Consider the following 23864-nt stretch of genomic DNA (forward strand, 5'->3'; position numbering starts at 1 on the left):
GGGCATTTGCTGCTGCAGAAGGTAGCTTAGATATACATCAGGTTTAATCTATGTACCTAAACGCAACGTAGAATTTATTAGTGTAAAGGTTTCTGTATTTGTCTGGGTTCTTCTGTGAGCAAAGGGAGGTAGATTTGTAGCAGGAAGGCAGGGTTCTTGACAATGCTGAAATGAGAGCAGAATAAATCACTGCAGTGGGTTTTATAGGCAGCACTTCAGCAGAGCTATGAATAAATCGGGTAATGCTATCATTGCCTAGAAAGCATTTTCTGCAGCTTAGTTTAGCTTGCTGCTTCTGCTTTCCTTACACAAGGGCTCTTTTGGCAGGAAGTGCCACACTGTCAGAGGATACAGAAAGCCAGACTCACTATGGGAATCTGAGAAGGTGCTTTTTGTTTATAGTCAATGCTTTCTGGCTTTGGCGTGGCACGGGCTGTTGGTTTAGGAAACAAGGGTAAGGCATGCTTTTCTTTCCACTCATGGCCCCTCTTTATGTGCTTTTACTTTTTGAGTCCTGACACTGAAAATAAATCCCCTGAAAGAGAGACCTCATAAGACCCCAAGGGAAAAAATACATAAATAAATAAATAAATAAATAAATAAAATTGTAAGTGGAGAAAGAGCAAAACCTGTTTTTTTTCTAGCCCTTTTGTCAGGCAGAAATTTCTTTTTGGGTAAGGCACAGATTTCAAAACAAAAACAAACAGACACACAAACCCCAGCTATTTAATGATGATATTCCAATTTGAATCTACTGTCCGCAATATTAGTGATGATATATTTACATTGGTCTGTGCCTTCAGAGGCAAAATCCAATTTAACCTTAATGGTTAATTCTTTGGGGGCTTGAATTCCCTTCATGTGCCTGCAGCTGTTTTGGCTTTACCCAGAGCTGTCCTCTGCTTGCCCATCTCCCAGCTTTTCCACATAAAGTTGCACAAGGTATTATATGGCTCAGTTGATATTTGAGAGATTTCTGAGGCCTGCTGGAAGGGAAAGCATTTTCCTGCTGATAGATTAAAGTACTTGACTGAAGACTAAGCATGAACATTGTCCACATTCTCTGTGCCTTGCTCCTGTGAAACCTGAACACGCTGGACAGAGGAGGAAGATCAGAGCTGTATTCAAAATGTTTTCTAAATCCAATACCCAAGAGCTGAAGTCAGGCTTGCTCAGTTCTTCTGACTGTGTACATCAATATGCACACAATTAAGCACAAGAGACTGGCCATGTGATAAGTTCTCATTGATCCTGTCCTGGCAGCACTGGAAAAGAACAAAAAAGGATTCTATGGTAGGTGTTCAGTGCAGAAAAACAGGTATTCTCCATCATTGTAAGGTCTCAAGTTGACAGGGCATTCCCAGTGGTTTGTATTTTTAATAAGTTCCTACAAGAGTCCTTAAAATTATAGAGTGCTGCTAAGCATGGCAGAAGGGACAGTAAGAAAGCTAAGTTTACCTCTGTATTTGGAGGTAAACTGGAAATAGTCAAACACAATGATAGCCTGATGAAAAATGGAGACAAACATCTGAATATTGTGAAACATATTTAGTGCCACAAGCAAGAAAAACTCCTGTGGGGAAAAATGGGATCATACAAGAATCACTGAGTCATAGAAGGCACATCAAGACTGCAAAAAAGTGACTTTGGTATATTTTCCTGTATATTCATGTTTGGCTTTGCAACAAGCAGATATAAAGACCCAACACAGATTTGGATTTTTGAGGACCCCTGAGGGGTAAGTATACCCCTGAGATTCTGTTGCTCTCATTTATAATAATTAGTAATTTAAATACGACCCTATATAAATATACTTTAGAGCTATATCCCAAGATGTTAAGCAGAATGTTGCTACGCTCACTGTCAGATCATTATACAATATCTGCTTTAACTTGTCTTCTGCTAAGTACAGCTTAGAAGATTATATCCAGGATGTTTCCTATACCAGGAAATATGGGTCCCAGAAAGACACAAATGCCCAAACAAGTAAGAGTTCCCTCAGTGACGCAGGCACTTTCTGTTGTAAATGGAGGTGTTTTTCCATGAAAACATTCTCACTTTGCCACCATTGCTCTTGTGTAAGAGGTGAAAAAAATACCCTGCTGCTCTTAGACTACAGCTGGGCAATGAAAGAATGATGTTGTGAAAGAAAACTCATGAGTGATGATAGAATTTAAAAAAAAAAAAACAAAAAACCTTAAGCTGCTTTACTAGGATGTGTCTCTTGGAATATAGCCACATCGGAAAGGACATTGAAAGCTTTGATGTTTTGCCTCTTAAAAAGAATAGTGTTTGTATGTGATATTTTTTTGATATCTCAAAAGCAAGTCCTACAGATTTCCTGAAATTGTCTGTACCAACAGAACACAGAAAAGGAGGGACTCCTGAGAAAAGCTTGTGTTAAGCAAAAGGTTCCTGCGATCCCCATGGACCGCTCTGTTCTTGGATGGATACTTTACAGAGTTATCTACCTATAAGATATAAGTATAACTTACAGGGAGTGACACATTTGTCACTGTGCTGAGACTCTAATGACGCACAGCAGGGTAAACTAAGCTGTACCCTCACACAGTTGTTTCTCTGAAATATGCTTATTTTTCTGTGGAGGCTAGGATCACAGGATGGCTAAAGACATCAGGAACATCTTGTGAGCACATTTGGCTACTCCTGCAGGCAAGGTTAGCTCTTTCTGTCAATATTACACATAAAATGGTAGGCTTACACGTTCTTGTTCTCAATGCAATTTGTAAGAAAACTAATAAATGACCTCTAGATAGATACTTTAAAGGTGAATGAGAAAACTTCTGTAGTTGACTTCACTTCAGTCAGTGCCTGTCTGCACTGACTGTCCTCAAATCTAGGGAAATTGTAGACCTGGGAACATGGGCACTGACTGGTGTTTGGTCAATTCTGAGTGCTTGTCTGTGTATCGGCTCGCTTGTGTTCCTTGTCCTCCTTCCTTGCCACAAATATTTACCTTGCTCTTCCTTCCTTTCATTTCTATAGATAATTCCTTGCCATCTCTTTCCACTGTTCAGTATCTTCCCTGTTGTTTTCTTGTCACAATGAATGATCTAGCAATAGTAATGCAGTTACAGAGCACTTTAGCAGTGTAGCTTCCTGAAGGGATCAAGTACCCAAACCTAGGACAGGGACTTCTGGTTTTGCAGCACAAAAATATGAGCTTCGTCTCCCCTTGTGCTTGTGAGCACTGACTTCATGGTGTGATGTTGTGGCACCTTGGAAATCAGCTTGTAAAAAATGTAAAATTAAACAGGCCCACAGGTTCATAAAATTTAGTAACAATACACATCGTTCTGTATTGCGGATCTCCACTGTGGGTGGATGCTGTTCTTAACACGTTTTTAGCCACCTTTGATTTCACCAGCCAAAAAAAGAGCAGTATTTTGACAAGTCGTAACAATTGGCACTGCATACCTACAGGTACTAATTTTCCTGCCGACCGAGCCTTTGACAGGTGATTTTCGTGCAGTGCCGTTCAGCAGCCGGGAGGTGGGGCACAGACTTTGCCGGTTCGCGTCGGTATGCTGAGTTGCACGGTCTGATGCTGAGCTCTCGTTTGGGGATTTATTAGGTTCAGCAGAGATAAAGCAGCAGCAGATTGCAGATTAACGTTTCAGAAGTAAAATACGAGGAAAAAATGAGTGTTTTTTAAGATCTCACTCAAAAATGAAGCTAGCCAGCCTGGAGCTAGCAAAGGCTTGCACACCCAAGTGGCATGGGCAAGAAATAGAGGAATAAAGAAGAGCAGGGAACCAAACAGAAGTCAATGTCATGTGGCTATCATCTGCCACTGGTCCTGAAACTGTTTTGGGCAGCAATTATCTGGAACACTAGGTTGCACAGATTTCAGCATGAAATGGATGTCTTTTCTGTATTAATAGCAAGGACCAGGCAAAATCCAGTTGAAAAGGAAACACATACATTTGAATATGAATATTTGAGGTTTCAGTTCTAGGGTGACAAACAGACAAATGTGGCTTCTCGTGACAAGATAACAACAACCCTGCTTTGGTACCCATGAAAAATTTGTTCCCCTCTCCATTCTGGTGCCTGGCTTCATTGCAGTCAGTGCACACCTCTGTTTAGGAGCACATAGTAAAAGGGGCATTCAGATTTTTGGAAAATTCCACAACTGCCCATAAATATCTGCTCAGAGAGAGCATTGCTACTGATTTATTAAGTATGCCACAATGTTAGCATATTTATCCACTCCTAATTAACTTAAACTGTTGTGTAGTTTATAAAATTGCATCCTCTGGATGTACTTCCCAAAACACTCTGCAGGTAAAGTTCTGTGTTAACACACCTCATTAGCATCATGTCCTAAATAGCAATAGACTTGGGCTTTTCCCTTGAGAGTGTAGAGTCAAAGGCCTTTAACTACACAGTGGCACTGGTTCCTAAATATTTGTGTCTGGCATATGTTCCATGCTGCATCTGAGCTGCTCTCAGCTCCTGGGATGAAAGGTAACAATGAGACTGTTACAACAGCCAAGTGCTTTATCAGTCAGAGGTGTCATGAAAAAGCCTTTCCACTGCCCTCATCTCCCACACCTGAGAATATAGAGACACATTGCATTGCCCATCTTAAAACCTGCTGGTAATTTACACAATAATAGGGCCTGTCAGAATTCGGCCCTATTAAAAATTACTCATGCCTAGAAACCACCATCTTCCTCTCCCCCCGCGTTTTCCAGGTGAAGAAGGGAATTAACATCCCATTTTCAGCTACCAGTGCCGTGACGCTACTCCTGACATTGCTGCTGGTGCTATAAAAGCAGGTCAGTCTCCCTCAGGTCTGAGAGCCTAGTCTGTGGGAAGAGTGAGTAAAAGCACTCCTCTAAGTCAGGTAAGGTCCTTCCTTCTCAGCTCACTTTTAATTATAATTGCTACCATCTTCCCTTCTTTTGTAAGGGCTGCAAATCCAGTTGGGGATCTGGCAAGCTGATCTCTGACAATATCAAATGTTCTAAGAACTCTTAATCGAAGGCAGCCCATGAAAGCACCCTGGGGAGCGCTTTATTCTCTGTGTTTAAAAGGACATGAAAGTACAATAGTTCTCTTTATACTGGTACAAAGCAGCCAATTGATCTTGTCAGTTTAATAAATAATACAATTGCTTCCATCAGACACTGTTAATAGACTCCTGTCTGGACTAATGTTGTACAGAATGGTACAAGTACAGCAATGCTATCTGCCCATGTCTGCCCTGGATTAACCACCTCTCCCTTTATCACCTGAAGGCAAAGCTTCCAGCAACAGTCCCCGAAGGGCATCAGGTCTCCTGATCTTCATCTCTTTCTTCATTTTAATGTGTGCTCTTGGAATAGACAAGCTAATTTCCTGATGCATCTGTTGTCTGGCTGGTTCCTAGCATTTGTACAGATTCAAAGAAGCTTGAGAATGTAAAATAAGCAGCAGGTTTGCTCTTTTTTTTTTTTTTTTCTTCCTTTTTTCCCCCTCTTGTTTAAGTCATTCACTAAGTGGGCTCAAGATGCTAAATTTGGATCCTGCTTTCCAAACACTGCAAAAGTGCAGGGTATTTGGATGTAGCTCCTTGCCTGGGGCATTCTGAATACAATGACCAGATATCAGGAAAATTGAAATGAAGGTTTGGACTGAAGGGGCACAGCTCAGGGGTTTGGGTTGTTTCTGGTTTGGTGCCAAAATAATCAGACCATTTTGAATGGGCCTTGAGTTTTTGGACTATCTGCACTGCTTTTTAGGTGAACATCAGACACAGACACACCAGAGTTCATTCAGAAAGTGCTGGCAACGTTGGCAGAGGGGATTAAATTTTTTTCATTGTCTTGGCTTTATTTTCCTTTTTCTTTTCTCTGCAATGACACAAAGTGGTTCTGCGTTTTGCAGCTGAGGTCCTGGATAGGCAGGAAGAGGATGTATTTGTCATTGGAAGAAAGATTCCAGGGTTTTCAGGACCAGAATGATGTGCTTTGAAAACAGTTCATTTTACAGCAGTTAGGGTTTCTACATGTTTACATCTATCGACATAAATATAGCCATCTATCTACCTAAATATATCATATATATGTATGCGTGTGTATGTTTATATATATATTATATGCATATGTACAAATCTAGTCTTTCTTTTCCCGTCAGAGTCCCACAGGTTGTCTCCTTGGTTGGTGAGAAACTGGAAATGCCTCTCTGAGCATAGCTGGACAATCCTGCTCAGCTTGACTGCAGAGAGCGTGGTGAGTAAAAAGCTGACATCCTCTTCCTCTTGCTTGCAAAAAAAAATCACCTCTGATCTTGATGCTAGAATCACTTATTCTACTGTTAATGAAATTTTGTTTACCAGTAATGAATACAACAATGACCAACAAGTAAAAGAGAAGCTAACAGGTTATTTAGATTTACTATGCCTTGGTTTTCTTTTCTGCAAACTTAGGCAAGTAACAGTGCCAGAACTCAAAAGGGCATTAGAGGGATAAATAAATAATTGACATTGAGCTGCTGAGACATTTCACGTACTGGGGCAATGTGTGAAGGCAAGAGATTTGTGTCTAAGCAGAGAGATGTTCTGGTTGAGCAATATGGTCCTAAAGCATCAGAAATCAGCAGGCCTGGGACTCTTTTGATCAATGGGGAAAGCAATTTCTGGGAATTTAATGCTTCATCCCCAAAGCCTTTCTGTATGATCAAGTCTGTGCTTGCAAGAATATTGCTTTTGAATCGTTGCTGCATTGCTTGCAGAGAAAATACACCACTGCTCTCCTACTTAAAAAAACTCAAATGCTTTATATTTTAAATTCAAACACTAATTGAAATACAGATTCCTTAACTGGCTTTAGATAGAGCTTCAGAAAGAAAAACCAGTCCTTTAAATAACAAAACGTTCATGCTGAAAAACAGTTTGCTTTACTCCCATACCCACTTTGAATCGAGGCTACTGTGCTAGAAGGATAAGACCCAATAGTGCCTCTAAAGCCACAATCGGTGTTTGAAAGGCAGCTCTGTGCTCCTCTTTGAGCGCTATTGATACTTTCAGCTGTGGCATGAAAGACCTGGAACTCTGATCTCAGGTTTTGGCAAGTCAAGTCATTCAATTCAATTTCAGAACCGTGCAGCTGTGAAGCTTTACAATTTTTGATGTTTAAAAAGGTAGGGATTATTTCTGTTCTCTGTGATTTGCGAGCAACCGCTGTTTCTGTTAGCAAACCCAGGAAGAAAGCTGTCTGTCTGATGTGCATGGACTGTTACTGATACCTGCACAAACACCTGAGCAGCTATTACACATCTGGCTGGGATCTGTGAGATCAAAGCGCTCTCTGGCACTCTGCTGCCCTTCAAACACCTTTTAATTGGCCATGAGCCCATGTATTAGGGCTTGGGACTGAGCTTTGCCTCCTTGGGTCACGGGGTGAATCCAGGTTAGGTCTGTAGGAAACTAGTCAGTGTTCTCAGCCACCTTTCTAGTGGGGAAAGGGTGGCATCACTATTCCCATTACTCTGGTTCTCACACCTGCAGAGGGTTGGGGTATAGACACAGAATTTGCAGCTTTTAACCTTTCTCAGAGGGGGTTTCCACAAGCTTGGCTGAAGCCCATTAGCATGGGCTGTTTGGTGGGGATACTCCAGGTGTCCTCTAAAGAGAAGGTCTGGGGACAATCCGGCCGGCCTTCATCTTGCAAGTCATGGGTCAAACTGTTCATTTCCAGCACTGTGAAAATATTTCATATATGAAAATATTTCATAAGCTCGTGTTTGGGGGCTTCTTCCCATGGGATTTTCATCTATATTCTTTTATTTCTGATAGAAATTGGAGGCCATTTGGTTTAGCTCTCTGGCAAAACACGTGGAGGATGGCAGGGCTGGGATGTGAACAAAGGCTCTATTCTGCAATCAGAGGAGGTTCTTCTGGACACTGTGCCCCCCGCTAAACAATGCAGCAACACAAGCATGTCCGTGTTAGGGTGCTGCTGAACCACAGGTCATCTTTGCTTGTGGCCCTGGTTGTTTCCATTTCCTAGTAGAGTAAAAGCATCTGGCATCACAGAAAGGGGCAGACCAAGTGTTCTGTGTGGGGAAAAATTGTGCATCTGCACGCTAACCATGGGACCGCCTGCTGCTAACCAGCCCACGGCGCTGTGCATCGTTACTGAGCAGCTCTCTGAGTCATGACAAGGATGCTGTTCTGAGGGCACTGAATGGTGCAGAGAGCTGCTTGGGTGCTTCGCAGACAGATCTGAGACCTAGGTGCCTCCCATGGTGATCTCAGCCTGGACAGACGCAGGATGGACGCGTGGCAAGGACATGGGGGCAGTCAGGGCAACCTGGGCTAAGGGTGGGTGTCAGGACACTGACAACACTCTGAGCATGTTGTATGTGTGTAGGGACATGAGACGTGCAGGTGTGCCCGGTGGAAGGCAGAGACCAAAGCCATGCTGCAGGATGTCACTTCTGAGCAGAGCGCTCCGCTAAGGCTCCATTTGCGCTGTGCTGCTCACCTGCTGTTTGCAGCCAAGTCTAAAGGCAGCAAGGATATCAGTGCCTTGCAAGATTAAATTCTTTGATTCCAATCTCTTTAGCTAGAAAGTATGTTGTTTCATCTAATGCTTGTCTCTGTCTGTTTTAGGCTGTGGCGCCTGCTGTGAAAAGGTATGCATAATGAAATGATTAAATCATGCGTTTTCAAATAATCAAAGTCATGCTGTTTCAGCTATGCTGAAATCCTGTTCCTCTTATGAGACATCCAGTCAGATTCAGAATTTCTTTTGGATTTTGTGTTTCTTAGTAGGACTCTGAATAAAAAAAGAGAATCTGGCTAAGGCCAGTTCTGCTCTCCTCTATGCCCAGGGCCAGATCTGATCACATTCACATTCTTCTTGTGTCGCCACAGACAGAAAATAACTTTGCAGTCTGATTTTATGCTCTAAAGAAAATCATTCACACTGTGACAGCACTTCAAAATATTTCAATCCTTATACTTTATATGCTGCTGGCTATGACTGCAGTGCAGAAAAAATGCTTCACTGAATCTGTAGTTATGGGAAGGGGTAAAGCTTCCAAATCACTCCTTTCCATCTTGATTTTGTAACTAATCTCTTGTCCCTTCTGTATCTCAGCTTGAGATGTCTCCCCTGTAACTCTGCACTACTTCAAGCTTTGGCATTCCTGATGCACTTAGTTGCTCAACACTGCTTAAAAACTGCACAATAAAGTCAGGTGGTGCTACTTGGGCTGCTACACAGAGAATCACCTCCTGACTGTGGGAGATCTCCCCAAGGAAATGTGCCCTGGCACAGACATGCTGAGGAGAAGCAGCTCGTTTTCTGTCCCCCAAAGAGGGATGGAAATCCCCTCTTCCTAGGGGTGTCTGGGGCAAGGAGCTTGAATGCTGCTGAAGTACAACCGGATGATAGATTTAGAAGGATGGCCAGGAGGGGATGTGTGATAGGAGCATGTGTGGGTGTGATGAAGTGCAAACAGAAGGAACAAAGAGCATCTGAAGTGAAAGAAGGGAATCAGAAATACCTTTACTGTCAGAGACTCTCACCAAACCACCAAGGTAAGGTCTCTTAAAAGGATGCTCTCAGGGCTGATTGACATAAAATGAAACATCCTGTTTTGTTGTGGTTTTTGTTTGTTTGTTGTTTGGTTTTTAAGGGGTGAGCATGTTCCCATGTTAAGGGGTGGGTACATTTCCATGTTCTGCTCACTGGAGGCATTCTCAAACAGGAATGGTGTTGTCAAGCTGGGCTTTCTGACCTCCCGAGGTCATGGAAGTGACAGGGAATGGATGGGGGGCAATATGCTCGTTTTAATGAAAGGACTGTATTTACAGGGGAGGTGGCACAGCAAATACAAGAGAGCTACATCATGAGATATTTTTCTAGGTTGATTCTTGCAGATGCAAAATGCAGCCTCAGGGAGAAGAATGGTGAGCATATCCCTCCCTCCTCAGAGTGCCACAGTTAGGAAATTGAGTAACAATTGCAGTCTATCTGAGAAGGCAGAGAAATTTAATTGAATAGCAAAATATCAGATCTGCATTTCAAATGGAGGAATTATCTTTTTTGGGCCAAGCAAAAGTGTTTAATTTTGACAAAAGGAGATAAGAACTCATCTGCTTTACCACAATGGAAACTGTCGCAACCAGGCTCATTTTTATTATGACAGTGTTGCTCCAAGAGGCTTCAGATCCGCATGTGCAGTTCTCCATCCTGAAAGCACAGCACCTCAGCCCAAATGACACCTGCACTTAAAGAGAGGCTCAGTTCTGTACTGCAGGGAAAGGGCTTGGGAGCATATGGCTGCACCACTGGGATGCCACCCTTGTCCTGCGGGTTGAATATTGAAGGCAATGTTGCAATAGGATAGAAAAAAATACTCCTGCAGAAAGCATTAATCACAAGCATTGAATATGGTAAACCTGGGTAGCTCTAAGCAGGCAGCAGATGGAGAAGGAAGAAAAGGAAATAATCTGGTTCTGCATTAAGACAGAATCAGTTTAGACAACTGCTTTTGTTTGCAGTTCAGAACAAACCCAGCGTGCAAAAAGCAAAGAGCAATTTCTTCTCTCCACATGAACAAAGCTGGATGGTTCTGCTGGTCGCCGTCAGCTCTAAAATGCTGCTGCAGAACACAGCCTGATGGTGTTTGCTTTTGCTCTGCTGAGTGGGGCTCTTTGAAACAAGGTGTGATGCTGCCGTGGAAAAGCCCACCTGGACTGAGAAGCTGGACAGCTAGTCTCAGACCTCTCCTGTTGAGCACAAACTTTTCCCAACTAGCTTTTGCCTTGCAGCTCACAGAGACGAGTTATCCCATACTCTTTCCTCATCTGACATGAAGCTTATAGGGACAGACACCTTGTCATTCACCCACTGGTTTGATCCTGCACTTGGAGCTGCACTGGTGAGGTGGACTTCACCCTGCTGGGCATCCAGAGAGGCTCTGTTGGAAAGCAGGTTCCTGGCTGAAGCCTCTGTCACAGCCGCTCCATCACTTTGTGGCCCTATCCATCCATCCAGCATCCCATGGTGTGCTGCAGCACACCATGCAGCACAGGGAGATCTGAACTCAGGGCTTGCACACCATGGTGGGCAACTACTTGATGCACGTGTAGAAACTGGTTCCCAGAGTTAATGTCACCAGTGCCCAGGTCAGATCTCAGCCTTGCAGGTGTCCCCCTCATTCACTTGGCTGCTTTACCTCTTCCTTAAACCCCAAACTTCAGCCATCAGCCCAGAGGGAGAGAAGAGCTGTGTGTGGTTTAGAGTCTTCAGTGCAATCTATTTGAAAAATGTCTATTAATAAAAGGTGTAAGGCCTTTAGCAGTCAAGAGTAAAATGACTTTGTGTAAATAACAAATTATACCAGTCCATATTGATTTTTCCTGTCTGAGCAATTCCCAGATCAAATGTGCTCCTTTTACAAGTCAAAAGGTGATTTTTCTAACTGCAGTCTCTCCAAACTCCGAAGAGCTAAAGCCCAAGTTTTTCTTTCTCTCCTTCATCACAACTGTAAATAAATACCTCAGAGCGAAGACACGCCTTACCATTTTGTTGCTGATCCATAAAGCTTACTTTTTAAATAAGAAAAAAGCTTCTTGGCTCCATAAACCAGGCACGGCTATCAAGAATAATTGCACAGTAAAGCCATAGCCCTGTGCAGCCTTTATCCTCCCAAGCATCCCAAGTGCACTGCCTGACCTGCAGACTCATCCTCCATCGAGTCAGTTCTCTTCTGACCAGCCTTGCTCTGCTTGACCCAGGCAGTGACAACCTTGTGCATACAGCGGTGACAAGAAACACAGAGCACAGCGGAGCAAGAGACGAAAACATCTGAACCACTAAAAAAAAAAAAAAAAAAAGAAAAGAAAAGAAAAAAAAGGCTTGGGATGAGGTGAGCCTGCAGCTCAGTTGTTACCCGTGTTCTTTATGCATTGCTGAGCATTTGGCTTTGATTTGGCCCTTCCTCCTCGAGGCACACCAAGCACATCCTGCTACTGCCCAGTGGTTCGTGGCTGACCCCGCTGCCCTGAGATCTGCTGGCAAAGCCAACGGCAGCAGCGATGCTCCAGGGCCATGCAGAGTCCGGGAGCGGGACCCACAGCCCACTCGCAGCATCGTTGCCTCGGGTAGCATTGTGCAGCCAAGATGACGGGTTTTTAGGAAATGAATGAATTTAACATTTATTCATGAGTGCAGCCTCTGAGGACTCTTAACATCTCTTTCAGTGACGACAACAAGACTGGCATTCCAAAACAGAGGAAAGATATTAAATACCGAAGGAACATCCTATTGAAGGAGAGGAAATCAACTTGATTTAACTCCAGAAATCAAAATTGAATACTTAGGATATTTCTTTCTGTACTGCTGATATCAACTTTTTATTATTATTATTTTTCTGAACAAAAATGAACCTTCCATTTTCTTTTGTTTCTTTGATTTCTTTTCATGAAGGCCAAGTGAGTGGCACTGACTTCCCTTCTAGGACTTTTCCAAGGAAACAAAGCAATGAAGAAGTGACGGTGACCAGACCTGGACTAGCTAAGCTGTAATAAGGTACAAGACATTGCCTGAGGCTATGCCAGAGGCCAGCCCACCAGGACAGGCTAATCAGGGGCATGGACGGTATTTTGGGCTTTGTCTGATGTTAACCCTCTGTATTTTGGGTTTTGTCTCACCTTAACCTCCAGTCCTGCATTGGAGCAGCACACACAGCACTCTGTGGTTTCCACTAAGAGCAGCTCTGAGTAGCCTTACTCCAAAACCCTTCAGTGGGAAGGAAAATCATTTAGAGCAATTCATCTGAAGAAGAAAAGCTTAACAGCACGGTATACTTTGGTGTGTGTGGCACAAGCCTTTCTGTCCCCTCAAGGTTCCTAATTTTCCAGATTTCCCAGCTGTTCTGTGCCTGCATCTCTCCTTTCAGCTCCCTCCTTTGCAGCAAGACCCAAGGGTTTTGCACCCAGTTTTCCCTGATTCTCGTTGGTCTGACAGATGTCCCAGTCATAAGGTTAGATCTGAATACCAGGCATCTTATACCTGCAGAAAAAAAGGTTGCTACTTGGTTATTTCCCCTGTCTTGTTTTGTGCATTGAGCTCTTTGTATTCAAGCTGCGCACCCGATCTTTCTCAGACAATTTCTCTCTTGTTATTTTCTCTTATAGTCTCCCACAGCAACGTCCCCAAAGTTATCTAATAAACAGGGATGTTATGACATCCTTGCACAATAACTCTAAATACCATCACAGGAAACATCACCTAATAAACGATACAATTACTGCAAAGATGAAAACCAGCGTTCCTGAGCACACACAGTGAGTTGTTCTTTGTCTTGTCGAACAAATTATTACCATTTTTTTTTTCCTTGAGTGCTTTGTTTTGTCTTGCTTTGCTTTTCAAGTTGCCTCTTATTTTTCCTCATTGCTTGTGATCGCATGCAAGAAATGTATATCTCTGGGCACAGAAATACAAAGTGCAGCCGTTCAGAGCTGCCACTGGAATGCAGGTCCACCCAGTTCGTTTTTTTCCTATCGTACTGGGTGGAGTGGCTCCACAGACACTCCTATACACACCCTTTCTTTTTTTGGTACCGTTAATTATTTTAAGCTACACTGCAGGTTGGTGGCATAGCTTATTACCATGGAAAATGGGCAGTTCCTCTCCTTCTGTGGCGACTAGTAAGTAATGAAAAGTTTTGAGCTTGATTTATTCTGACTTCCACCACGTCTTGCTGATTTATCTATTATGGTCTGAAAAAAAAAGGCCAATTAAACCCAGCGGTTAAACCAGACAGATAGAAGGGCATGCATTTTCCTATCAAAAGGTGTTTCTGAAACAAAAATGAAGACAGGCTTGAAGCCAATAAATGGTATCTCTCGCTTCAACCTGCGGGCAGCACTGCCCAGTGAGTGCTGGCTCTGCAGTGGCAGGAGCATCTCGTTACCTCCCTGCTTAGCTTTGGTACCACCTTCAGCCCCAGCAGTGCGCTACAAAGGAGCCCGATCGCTGTATTTTAATGATCTGTCTTGTTCACAAGAGCAGAGCCAGCAGCAGCCAAAGGGAGAGCAGTTGTTGGCCAACCAAAACACAGCTGTTGCAGCTCATTTTGAAGTCCACCAGCCTTTTCTGCTGGCCCTTTTCAGAGATTAAGCTTAATCTCCTCTATATGAGGCTTATGTCACCTTATTCGAGAATGGTTTTCACTGAGGGCCTTTGAGTTTTTTCCTCTTTACCTCATCCTTTGTGGTTATGGCAGGGAAACGGCTTTCATAGAAATGTACCCAGGCAAAAAGCAAAGCTGAGCAAAACCTGTGTGGCTCTGCCACGCAGCCACCAGCCAGGCCAAGGCGCACAAGAGCTCACAGACTTCCTGAGAACACAGGGGTTGATATTTGGTATTCTGTCAAAATCAGGTAAAAGCGACTATTTTGTACGATTTGAGCAACTGGGCACATATACTAAATGAAGGCTGTGTTTTAAGTTGAATTATATTCATTTTTTTTTTCAGCTTTATCTCAAATCCAGATGTGAGCAAAGCGTGGGAGAAGGGACAGTTGTCTGGTCTGCATGGATCAAAATTTCATCAAAAAGTGCTGCGAGCTGCAGCACAGTGAAGCAGCCGAGTTCGACCAGCCTCCCTGCCTGCCTCTGTCTGTGCTGTGTGACGGCCAAAGCAGAGATATAACTAACCCCTCTCCTCTGCCAAGAAACTCCCTGCGTTGGTTTATCCAGAAGGGCTTCTGCATCAAAGATAGCCTCTGGTGTGGGGGTTATGTTCCAGGTCTGCTTTTAGGGGAGAGCTGTTCCAAGAGAGGTTGAAAGTCTATCTTCGGGTCTGTGATTATAGTAAAGCCTGGACTGGAGCTTTTTTGGCTGCTTGCATGTCACAGCACTTTTCTAATGACCACTGGTTGCTGCCTCAGTTGAATAGGTTTCCTAGATTAACCAGGAAAAAAAGAAAAAAAAAAACAACACTCCACCCTTGGTTCTTTTTCATTTTATAATTATCTGGTGTTTCTACGGAGCTGCTCTTTTATCCTTATATTTTGCTCTTGCCTGAATGTGCTCAGTGCCTTGCAATTAAAAGGAAGCAGCTCTATGTAGTTCCCAACCTGAGATCACATGCTGCAAATCCTTGCTCATTAGAGCAGTCCCACCAGAGCGAATGAGGCTGTTCCACATCAGGTCTGCTTGCTTTGCGAAGTTTAGGAGGTTCTGACCTTAAGTTGTGTGTTTTAAAATGTCAGCAAAATGTTCTCTGACTCACCGTTAATAGTATAATTGCTAATGTGGTGAATATCCAAAAAAAAAAAAATCCAAATGTGTTTATATAACTATCAGAAAACTTGCATTCCCAAAGGGAAGGAGCAGTTGTACTTTCAACATCACTTGTGTTTTGGCCTAGAGGTGTCCTATGTGCTGTGCCAAAAAGTAATAATGCAAGGGACCGGGTCAACATAGGACTGAACTTATTGAAAATTCCTTACCTGTGCTACTTGGCAATGCAATGAGGTATTCAAAGAAGGGAAGAGTTTTAAAAATAAGTTTGTTTTTTTGCACTTTGTTTTTTTTTCTGTAGTTCTGGGCTTTTCTGGTTTCACTTCTAGTTTGTGTTCGATCAGTCAGTGCTTCTATGCTCTATGTGCTCCGAATTTAAAAGACATCTGCTTCACTTCAGCTGTCTCCCCCACTGTCAGATTCTGCTTCCTCCTGTTATATGAATGCTAAAATATTGCTGGCACGAATATGCAAGGAAAGTAAACGCGAAGCCAGAGCCACAGATAATTGCTGATCCTTTTAAAGTGCCCAAACCTCTCATGAGATCTTTGACTGTTCAGCAAGGCAGACTAAAGTTTGACCACTCTTTTTGCAAGCACAAGAGCAAGCATTTGCAATTACTTTATGAAAACAACCACTGGTAAGAGTTATAATTCAATACATGCAATGTGCTTGGGATATTTTATTTTAATTAAACCATGCTTCATGTAGCATTCAGAGCTTCTCAGCTGTCTTGTTAGATCCCTGGCATCAGGGCAAGAGGACAAAGAGTGAGCCACTGCCTCTGCAGCTGGCATCAGGTGGCCAGATGCATCAAGCAACCCTGCAAATGTTGCTGCTTTAATTTTCGGTGTTTCCTATAGAGGGGTGGTGTTGCAAGTAATTTGCTAGAAATCACAACTCACTTGATAGCCAAGTGGTTGGAAATACAAATTACAAGAGAACTGTTTTAAAATATATAATATATAATATATAGTATATTTTTTTTAAAAAAGGCATGTAAAACTGGCCCTCTCCGAGCTGGCCAGGCAGGAGTGTCAGTTTGTCAGTTAGCGGGCAGTTTGTACCAGGCAGATGTGCCCTGTCCAGATGTGGGCACCCTTCCCTACAGGTTGGGAAAGGGATTTTACTCTGACCCATGCAGCCCTGCAGCATCTGGCCTGTAGCCAGCTTGCATCTGGCCAGCTGAAAATTCAGCAGGAGGAGCTGACATCCCTCTGCACCCGTGGCCTGACACAGCTCAGGGTGCAGTTTGAGGTTAAAGCTAAAACAATCCTTTTTTTCTAGGAACGATGCCTTGGGCAAGGCCTGTCTGATCCGGAAGATTTGATGTTCTCAAGAAAAAAAAAAAAAAAAAAAAAAAAAAAAAAAAAAAAAACCTTCTCTACTTCAAAGCCATGTCTTTCCCCTACTTATAGGGGTTGTAACAAACAGATCTTGTGATCTTACATGGTCAATCACAGCTCTAGGCTTGTCGTAGCCCACTCTGTCAGTGACCTCTTTGTCACAAGTCCAGAAAAGGGGGAAAAAAGCCAAAAAGCAAAATGCCAGTGTGATGTGTAGGGTCAGCTCGACTAGCAGTTATACTTGGGAAAGCTGTGACCCGTTGGTAAGTGTTGCTCGAGCCGGGGCAGAGGATCTGCACACCAAATCACAGAATCAACAGTCATCCATTTCCCTGTAACCGCAGCAGGGAGGAGACAACGAAACAGCCAAAGCGCACGCTTCCTTAGATTTAAAAGAACATTGTGAAATAAATGCCAGGAATATTTAGGCTATGCAAATGTTCAGCCAGGTCACAAGCCAACTGCAGGCGCCGCGCGTGAGCGAAACCCATCCGCGCAACGTGGCGGGCCGTCAGCAGGTTTTTCATCAGCAGAGCCATGATCTCTGGGGAGCCATCCTGTGCTGGTGATTTACTGCCATGATCCCAGCCAGGCATCTCCTGGTGGGGTGGGACTCACCGCCTGGCACGTGTTTTGAGGAGTGTTAGAGGAATTTGTTAGAGCCCTGGTGCTTACAAGAGCCCAGCACTGCCGGGGTGAGAGCGCACTCCCTCCTGCAGGGTGGGTGCTTTGCTGTTTGTGCCTGTTTGGATGGGGTTTTATAATCTCTTTCAGGCTCAGTTTGTAAGTCTTCTGGGTAATGAGTTCAATGCTTTTTTTTTTTAGTTCTAGGGCTCAGCAATTGCTTGGCTCCTTTCCAGTTGATGCTCCCCACGCACAAAGAGGGAAGTGTGCTCCTCTTTATTAGGGCTTTGATGTATGTGCCTTCCCCTAAACGACATGAGGAGAGGATTCGTATGCGCTGCCTTTTGCTGGGGTAGGGCTATGATGCCTGAGAGGGCCAAGGGTGGAATTAGACAAGCTGAAGGACACACACAATGGATGGTTTTGGGAGCACGTGCCCCTTGGTGGCTCTGAGCACACTGGGCAGCTCGGCGTGCCGTCAGTGCCTCCAGATGCATGCAGGTGCTCGGAGGGAAGCGAGAGCACACTCTGCTCTTGGCTGCTCTTTAAAGAGCTGCAACAGCTCTCTGCAGATAGAGGCTGTTTTGTACTAGAGGTGGCATTGTTCCCTGTGTCAGTCAGCAGCACCCTGAACAGATTTGGGTGTGAGCACCCTGATAGAACAGCTTGAGCCAGAGCAGGCTCCTGCTGCAGTGGGCATCCTCGGGAAAAGTACAGGTTTGGGGTTAGAGCATTTCCAGCATGGGAGGAAAGCTCAGTGCATCTCTGCAAATTCCTACAGCTCTCATGGAGAAGGTGTGCTCCCCATCATATTTTCCGGAAATTCAGCCGGTTTGTCTGCAACATTTAATTTCTAGTCCGGATTGCCTGTGTGCTGCAATGGAGAACAAAACCTCCGGGGGAGGTGGTTTGATTCAAATTGTGTGCGTGCCAGGGAGACCTGCTAAAATTATAAAAACCTGGACTACATACATATACTGATGTTTGGCTGTATGGATAATATAATATTTACTGGGCAAGTTGAAGCAAAATAACAGCTTTCCCCGTTAGTCTGGAAGTGAATCTCAAGTGAACTTACACTGAGACGTGTAAGTCCAGGAACTTGAAGTGAATGGAAAAAATAAATTAATTCTTAAAGGTGTCTTAGAGGAGATAACTTGGCAGGAGTCTAGCTGATTTAACATTAACACCCAGAAAGCATAAGAGGCTGTAAGTTAACCATCATTGGCTTCCATCTCCTTTCACCCTATGAAAAGGATTTTCCTCCCATTCTTCTGTTTTCTGACCCTTTTTAAATGCAATCAAAATTAACTCATCTTTTCAATTCAGTGAAACCTTTTAATCCTGTCTGTGTATGAAACTTCACACCACACTGTGGCACTTCATAGTAGAGTAAATTAACTCTTCTGTATACTCCTGAACAGTGAGAGACACTCAACATATAAAATAAATCTGTTCATAAAGAGTTTAGTAGAAGGCTGAATGTTTTCCAGTCCCTCAGAGCCACGCAGAGCCTTGTTTCCATCACATGCTGTGTACCTGTGTAGGTTCAGCCAGATGCCTGACTTCTCTGAATGTCAGACTCCTGCAGCTTTTTCTCTCCTTTTTCTTTAGAGAAAAACCTGCTGTCTTCTGAAAACCTCCTGGAGACTGTGACTGCTGCCTGCTGGCTGCTTCCAGGCAGTCACACATCTTCCCTTCCCCGCCTTGTGTTGTGGGAGGACTGCTCAGCCCTCTCCAGGCTCTCATGCAGGTCAGTCAAACGGTCAGAAAAACCCTCCAGGTCCAGGGTACTTGCATGGGATGGGTGTTCAGTACAAGTTAAGACCAGACTGTTCCTGATTCTGATGGCAGTGTGCGAGCCTGCAGCATGGGGGTTTCCCCGTGGGTTTCACATTAGAGGGATCCCCTGTCACGGCACTGGGTGCTTTGGGGAGAAGGCTTCTAAACCCATTTGTCTTCCTGCGACACAGGACCACCGCTGCCCTCACAGGGTGCAGGCTGTGCAGGTGTCCACGGAAGCCAACACCACAGCTCCCAAAAGTTTGTCATCAGAGACTGGCCTTCAGCACGTGCAAGTCACTTCACCTTGATTCAAGGATCATGCCCCCAGGAGAGCCGTCTCAACCCTCTCTAGTAATGGTTCTGTTTACTTTCTGCTTTGTCCCTGTTCAATTTTTGTGGGATCACGGCTTCTGTGTTTGGAGGAGGATAGTGTGGATTAGACAGCCACGTTGCAACAGCCAAATGAACAACAGAGGTCTTAAAATGGGAGCAAATGTGTAATTGGTTTAAGAGGTAGTTAAGTGGGTAGGAACCAGCGGCTACTGGTAGGGCACAGAGCTCCATGTTCTCACCTCATCTGCATTTGGAAATATTTATGGGGCTCCTGCAAGGCTTTCAGGATTCATTGTACACTTGGCTGTGTTCTTTTTGCCATAAAGAGCCGTGAATGTGTTGTGCTCCCCATGGCATTAACTTGTCTGGCAGCACAGCCCCTCTTAACCAAGGCATTTTACAGTCAAATCACTAAAACCCTTTTGGAGCTTGCCAGGAAGAATCAAGCACCCCCTTTCCAGAGCAGAAGTGTGGGGAGAAAGCTGCTGACTTCTGTGGGCCAGTGGACTTTCCTCCTGCCTGTGGGAAGTCCTGCTGAACGTGTGAGCAGAGCTCTGAATTCACATCTGCTTCCCTTTTAGTTTTACAAAGGACTTGTGCAACGTGGTAACAGGGAACAGAGCTTGTCAGTGAGTGTGGCTTTGGGGCTTGATGTTGTTTTGCAGAGGAATTTGGGGAGGACACATGCTGTTGCACTTTTTATTGATGTCAGTGAATACAAGTCTCATCCCAAGGGGTACGGCCCTGCAAGAGCATTCATCTCAATGGGTCCTGGGGGTTCTTTGTGTTTGAAATTGCTTTGACAATTCACCTGTCTTGGTTAGGTAATAGCTATAACACTCCTCTAGAGCCTGGCTGAAGAATTTAAATTCAAAACCTGGGATGCTGTCATATTACTAATCTTTTTTTTACACAACTGTCAATCCAACTTGTAGGCTGGTGCACTCACTGTGCACTCCTTCCGCGTGCTGCTCCCTCCCATCAGCTCATTCTCCCACTTCAGGCCCCTACACAGCTCTGCTTACATTTTCTATAATGTACCCACACCTTCATCCTTAGGTTTGTAATGCAGAGATGCCACAGCAGCTGTCTGCTCAACCAGTGGTGTCCCCCCGATGTTTCCTGTCCTGGCTTCTGTGTTGGAATGGGTAATGAAAATGTTGCTCCTTTCATCTTTATTCAATTCACTTATTAGGCTTTTTGAAAAGCATTAGGAAATGAGATGCTGTCTGTTTGAGAGGATCTCAGAATTCATGGGCTCGGTTAAATGCATGGATTAGAAATGACCTGGAGGGCTTTTTTTCTTTTGATCTGTGAAAATTTAAAATTCAGCAACCAGTGTTTCCACTGCAAGAGAGGGTGATATTACCACCTCTTGACTCCAAGGAAAAGCTGCTTTCCCTGGCTTCCTTATGCTGCTTTAGGTGCTAGCGATTACCAGCCTTGTTTTCTACCTTTGTCATCGCAGTACCAGATTTTGTGCAAACAGTAAGTGATGCAGGTACACCACCTATTGTTAAAATCGATCAGCACTTCCAGCAACAATAACTCATTTCAGCTGCTTACAGTTTCACCAAATCACTGCTATTTGGTTTGAAACTTCCCAACCAGAGCCTTCTGCTTCATGCTGATTAATTTGCTTTAAATTTCAGCCAAAGTGTTTCAGCTGTTCGATGACCAAGATGAAGGAAATGTGTTACTGAATGTTGTCCTTACCACTTACTGGCCTATGGTGGAGGTTCTTCTCCTTTTTGTAATAGAAATTCTGCCACCAACATGTGTTGGATCGAAACCTGTAATGTCTGGGATGTGCCTTCTGGTGTCAGGCAGGGCTGTGCATACGAGCACCCGTATGAAACAACTGGTGAAAGCACAGTCCATTTCCTTGCCTTCTGTTGCAGTCTGTCTCTTGGATAACTTGCTTTCCCTACTCCTGTCCCATCATCCAACTCAGGCAGCTCACTGCTGTCTGTTTTCTGCCCGTCTTTACCAAACCCACGTGAGGTCTCCTTTTCCTTTTCCCTCTGTGTGGCAGGGCTGAACCCTTGCAAATCTGTCCTTGGTCCCTGAACTGGGTGACGCTGTAAGAGAGCATCTCATCAAGCAGATGCTGATTTGGCACCAAGTCCTGTATTGTCAGAAACTGCATCTTCTGGTTCTGGAGGTTCAGACCCTGTTCTCCTGGAAATGCTTGTGCTAAGAGGGTTTCTTCAGGTAAAAGGCAGCTGACGGATTTTGCAGCCAATATTCCTGAGGGCAGGCAGGTGGAAGGGCTTTTTTGACAAGAAGACAAACAGATCTCTGAGACTAGGTAAGGAAAGACACACACACACACACACACACACACAGAGAGAGACACACAGACACACAGACACACAGACACACACACACACACACACAATTTTGCACTTAATGTGATTTAAAGCTGGCAAGAAAGGCCAGATACTGGAGAACAGATATATTCCCATTTGTCACTGAAACTAGAGGGAGGTTTCTCTGAGTGCAGCCCAGAAAGTCAGGTGCATTTGCTTTCACTGCCATTGGACCATTCACCAAAGTACTGTTTTTAAAGCATTTGGTTCCTCAGCAGGATTTCCCTCTCTGGTTTCCATGAGATTAATTGTTTGAAAAGCTGGAGTGGATGGAAAGATTTGCTGGCCAAGTCTGTATAGAAATACCACTTCTCTTCACAGGAAAAACTGATACTTTTAACACTGCCCTGTGTTTCTCTATGGTCTAATATTTCACTCAGCTGTTACATATTCTTACTTTATTTGGCCATTATTTAACACAGTAACGAAGCATGTGAAGTGGTTTCATGTAGCTATTGATTGATTCCTTTTCCTTGACTGTTTTCTCAGATGTCAACATAGAGTTGACTCCTTTGAACCCACGACAGGTACTGGGGATACTATGCTCAAAACGAGGAGGTTTTGCTTTGTGTCATTCATTGCCCTTCCTAGCCTTGGTCACAAAGGGTGGGATTTAGGGTTAGGCTTGTCTCTAATGTGCACTTGTCCTGACTGACTGCAGAATACATTTTAGAGGCTACAGCTGAGAATGGTTTTCTTTTCTTGGCTACTGCATGCTCCAATTAAGCTTTCACTGGAAAATGTTAACTAGCAAAGTATATCTCCTTTAGCTAAAGCTGTAGCAACTGCATAACTATACATTCCTGGGTAGTCAAACAGGGGCTCTCAAGATCCATGGAGCTGTGCCCACTTTGTCAAGCTTTGGAAATCTTGAGAGGAGGTCCTGGAAAGCCAGCATTATCCTTGACTGCATGGATGGCTGCTTTAGCACCATGAGCCTCCCTCAGGCTCCACAAGAATAGTTTTGTTGGCCACAGACCAACCACCAGGGGAAATAAAGCTAAGAGAGCAGAATAGGAGAGGACAGTAAAACCATACATACTGCACTGCAGCATGGATGAGGATTAACTGGCAGAATAACACAGCTTTATTACATTTTTCCACAATTCCTGATCTTTTCTTCGCATGGAGCAAGAGTTTATAATCTGGGCCAGATGTATTTATAGAAAATGTATAATCATGGTTCTCCCTCTGATTATTTTCCTGTTCAGTTACAGCCACTTTGCCGGGCAGCATGAAGCTTTTCCACATGGGCAGTGGGCATCCTTAAAAAGCAACACCAGGCTGGTCCTCCCAGCCCAGAGGGATTTATTTGATCCCCATTCAGCACAGGGCTCTGGGGCACAGAAGCAGCCCCTGGATCTAACCAGCTTCATGGTGCAAAGGGGAACTTTGAACTGGGGTCTCAGCCCCCAAGCAGGTTTGGATGAGGGCCGTGTTGCAGTACCATGTGGATTTATACTTCATTCAGAGCATGTCCTTCTCTGCCACCCCTGCAATTTGCGCAGCAGCCTTTCATTTCCTTATTAGCTATTAGGTATTCCTAGTCTTGCAAAAAAAAAAATAATTAAAAAAAAATGGAAGAATGGGGGAGGATTTCTCTCCTGTCTCATATTTGGGAGAAGCCTCTGAAGGAACAGAGGACTGCAGTACTGATTTGTTGGGCAGGGGCATTTCAGGGCATAAGCTACAGAGAGGCTGGCTGAAGCACTTCGCTGGAGCTCCTCCACTCCATTAGCTCCAGGATGCCAAATGGAAGTAAAACAGAGCAAGCTTCAGTGCAGCTCTCATTGCTTCAGATTTTAAACATTGCAACGTATATGCCTGAGGTGTCCTGTACTATGTCCTGGTGTTTTCTGAGAAAAGAGTATGTCTCCATTGAAAGAGAGAATCTTGTTTTGTTTAAATCTATTTCTGAAGTTTGCAAATCAATTTCCCTTTCAGACTGCCCAGTTCACTCAATCAAGCCTCTACACAGTAGCGTATTCAGTTTCTGCTGTAACCTGCTACAGCTGCTTTTAGCTGTAGCTTTAACCACAGAAATCACAGGAAAAAAAATCCCCAGTATTTGCTTTTTTTTTTTTTTTTTCTCTAATTTTTTCTTCAATGACACTGGTTTCACTGTTAGT

The 23864-nt window shown here is 44.0% G+C and overlaps 1 long non-coding RNA gene across 6 annotated transcripts in view; it reads left to right on the top strand.

Annotated features, from left to right (window-relative positions):
* The window catches only part of LOC118173451, a 29142-nt gene extending 13601 nt beyond the window's left edge, over positions 1-15541 (top strand). The window contains exons 3-8 of one of the 6 annotated variants that reach the window (XR_004754197.1): positions 2608-2678; positions 4722-4873; positions 6145-6239; positions 8624-8646; positions 12484-14410; positions 14506-15541. This is a non-coding gene — a long non-coding RNA (uncharacterized LOC118173451). Of the gene's footprint in view, positions 1-2607; positions 4874-6144; positions 6240-8623; positions 8647-12483; positions 14411-14505 lie in introns of all 6 variants that reach the window. The other 5 variants (XR_004754199.1, XR_004754198.1, XR_004754201.1 and 2 more) reach the window with 5 other exon arrangements.
* The last annotated feature ends 8323 nt before the right edge of the window (positions 15542-23864 follow it).

Source organism: Oxyura jamaicensis, chromosome 12, assembly GCF_011077185.1.
Source record: "Oxyura jamaicensis isolate SHBP4307 breed ruddy duck chromosome 12, BPBGC_Ojam_1.0, whole genome shotgun sequence".
Lineage (NCBI taxonomy): Eukaryota > Metazoa > Chordata > Aves > Anseriformes > Anatidae > Oxyura > Oxyura jamaicensis.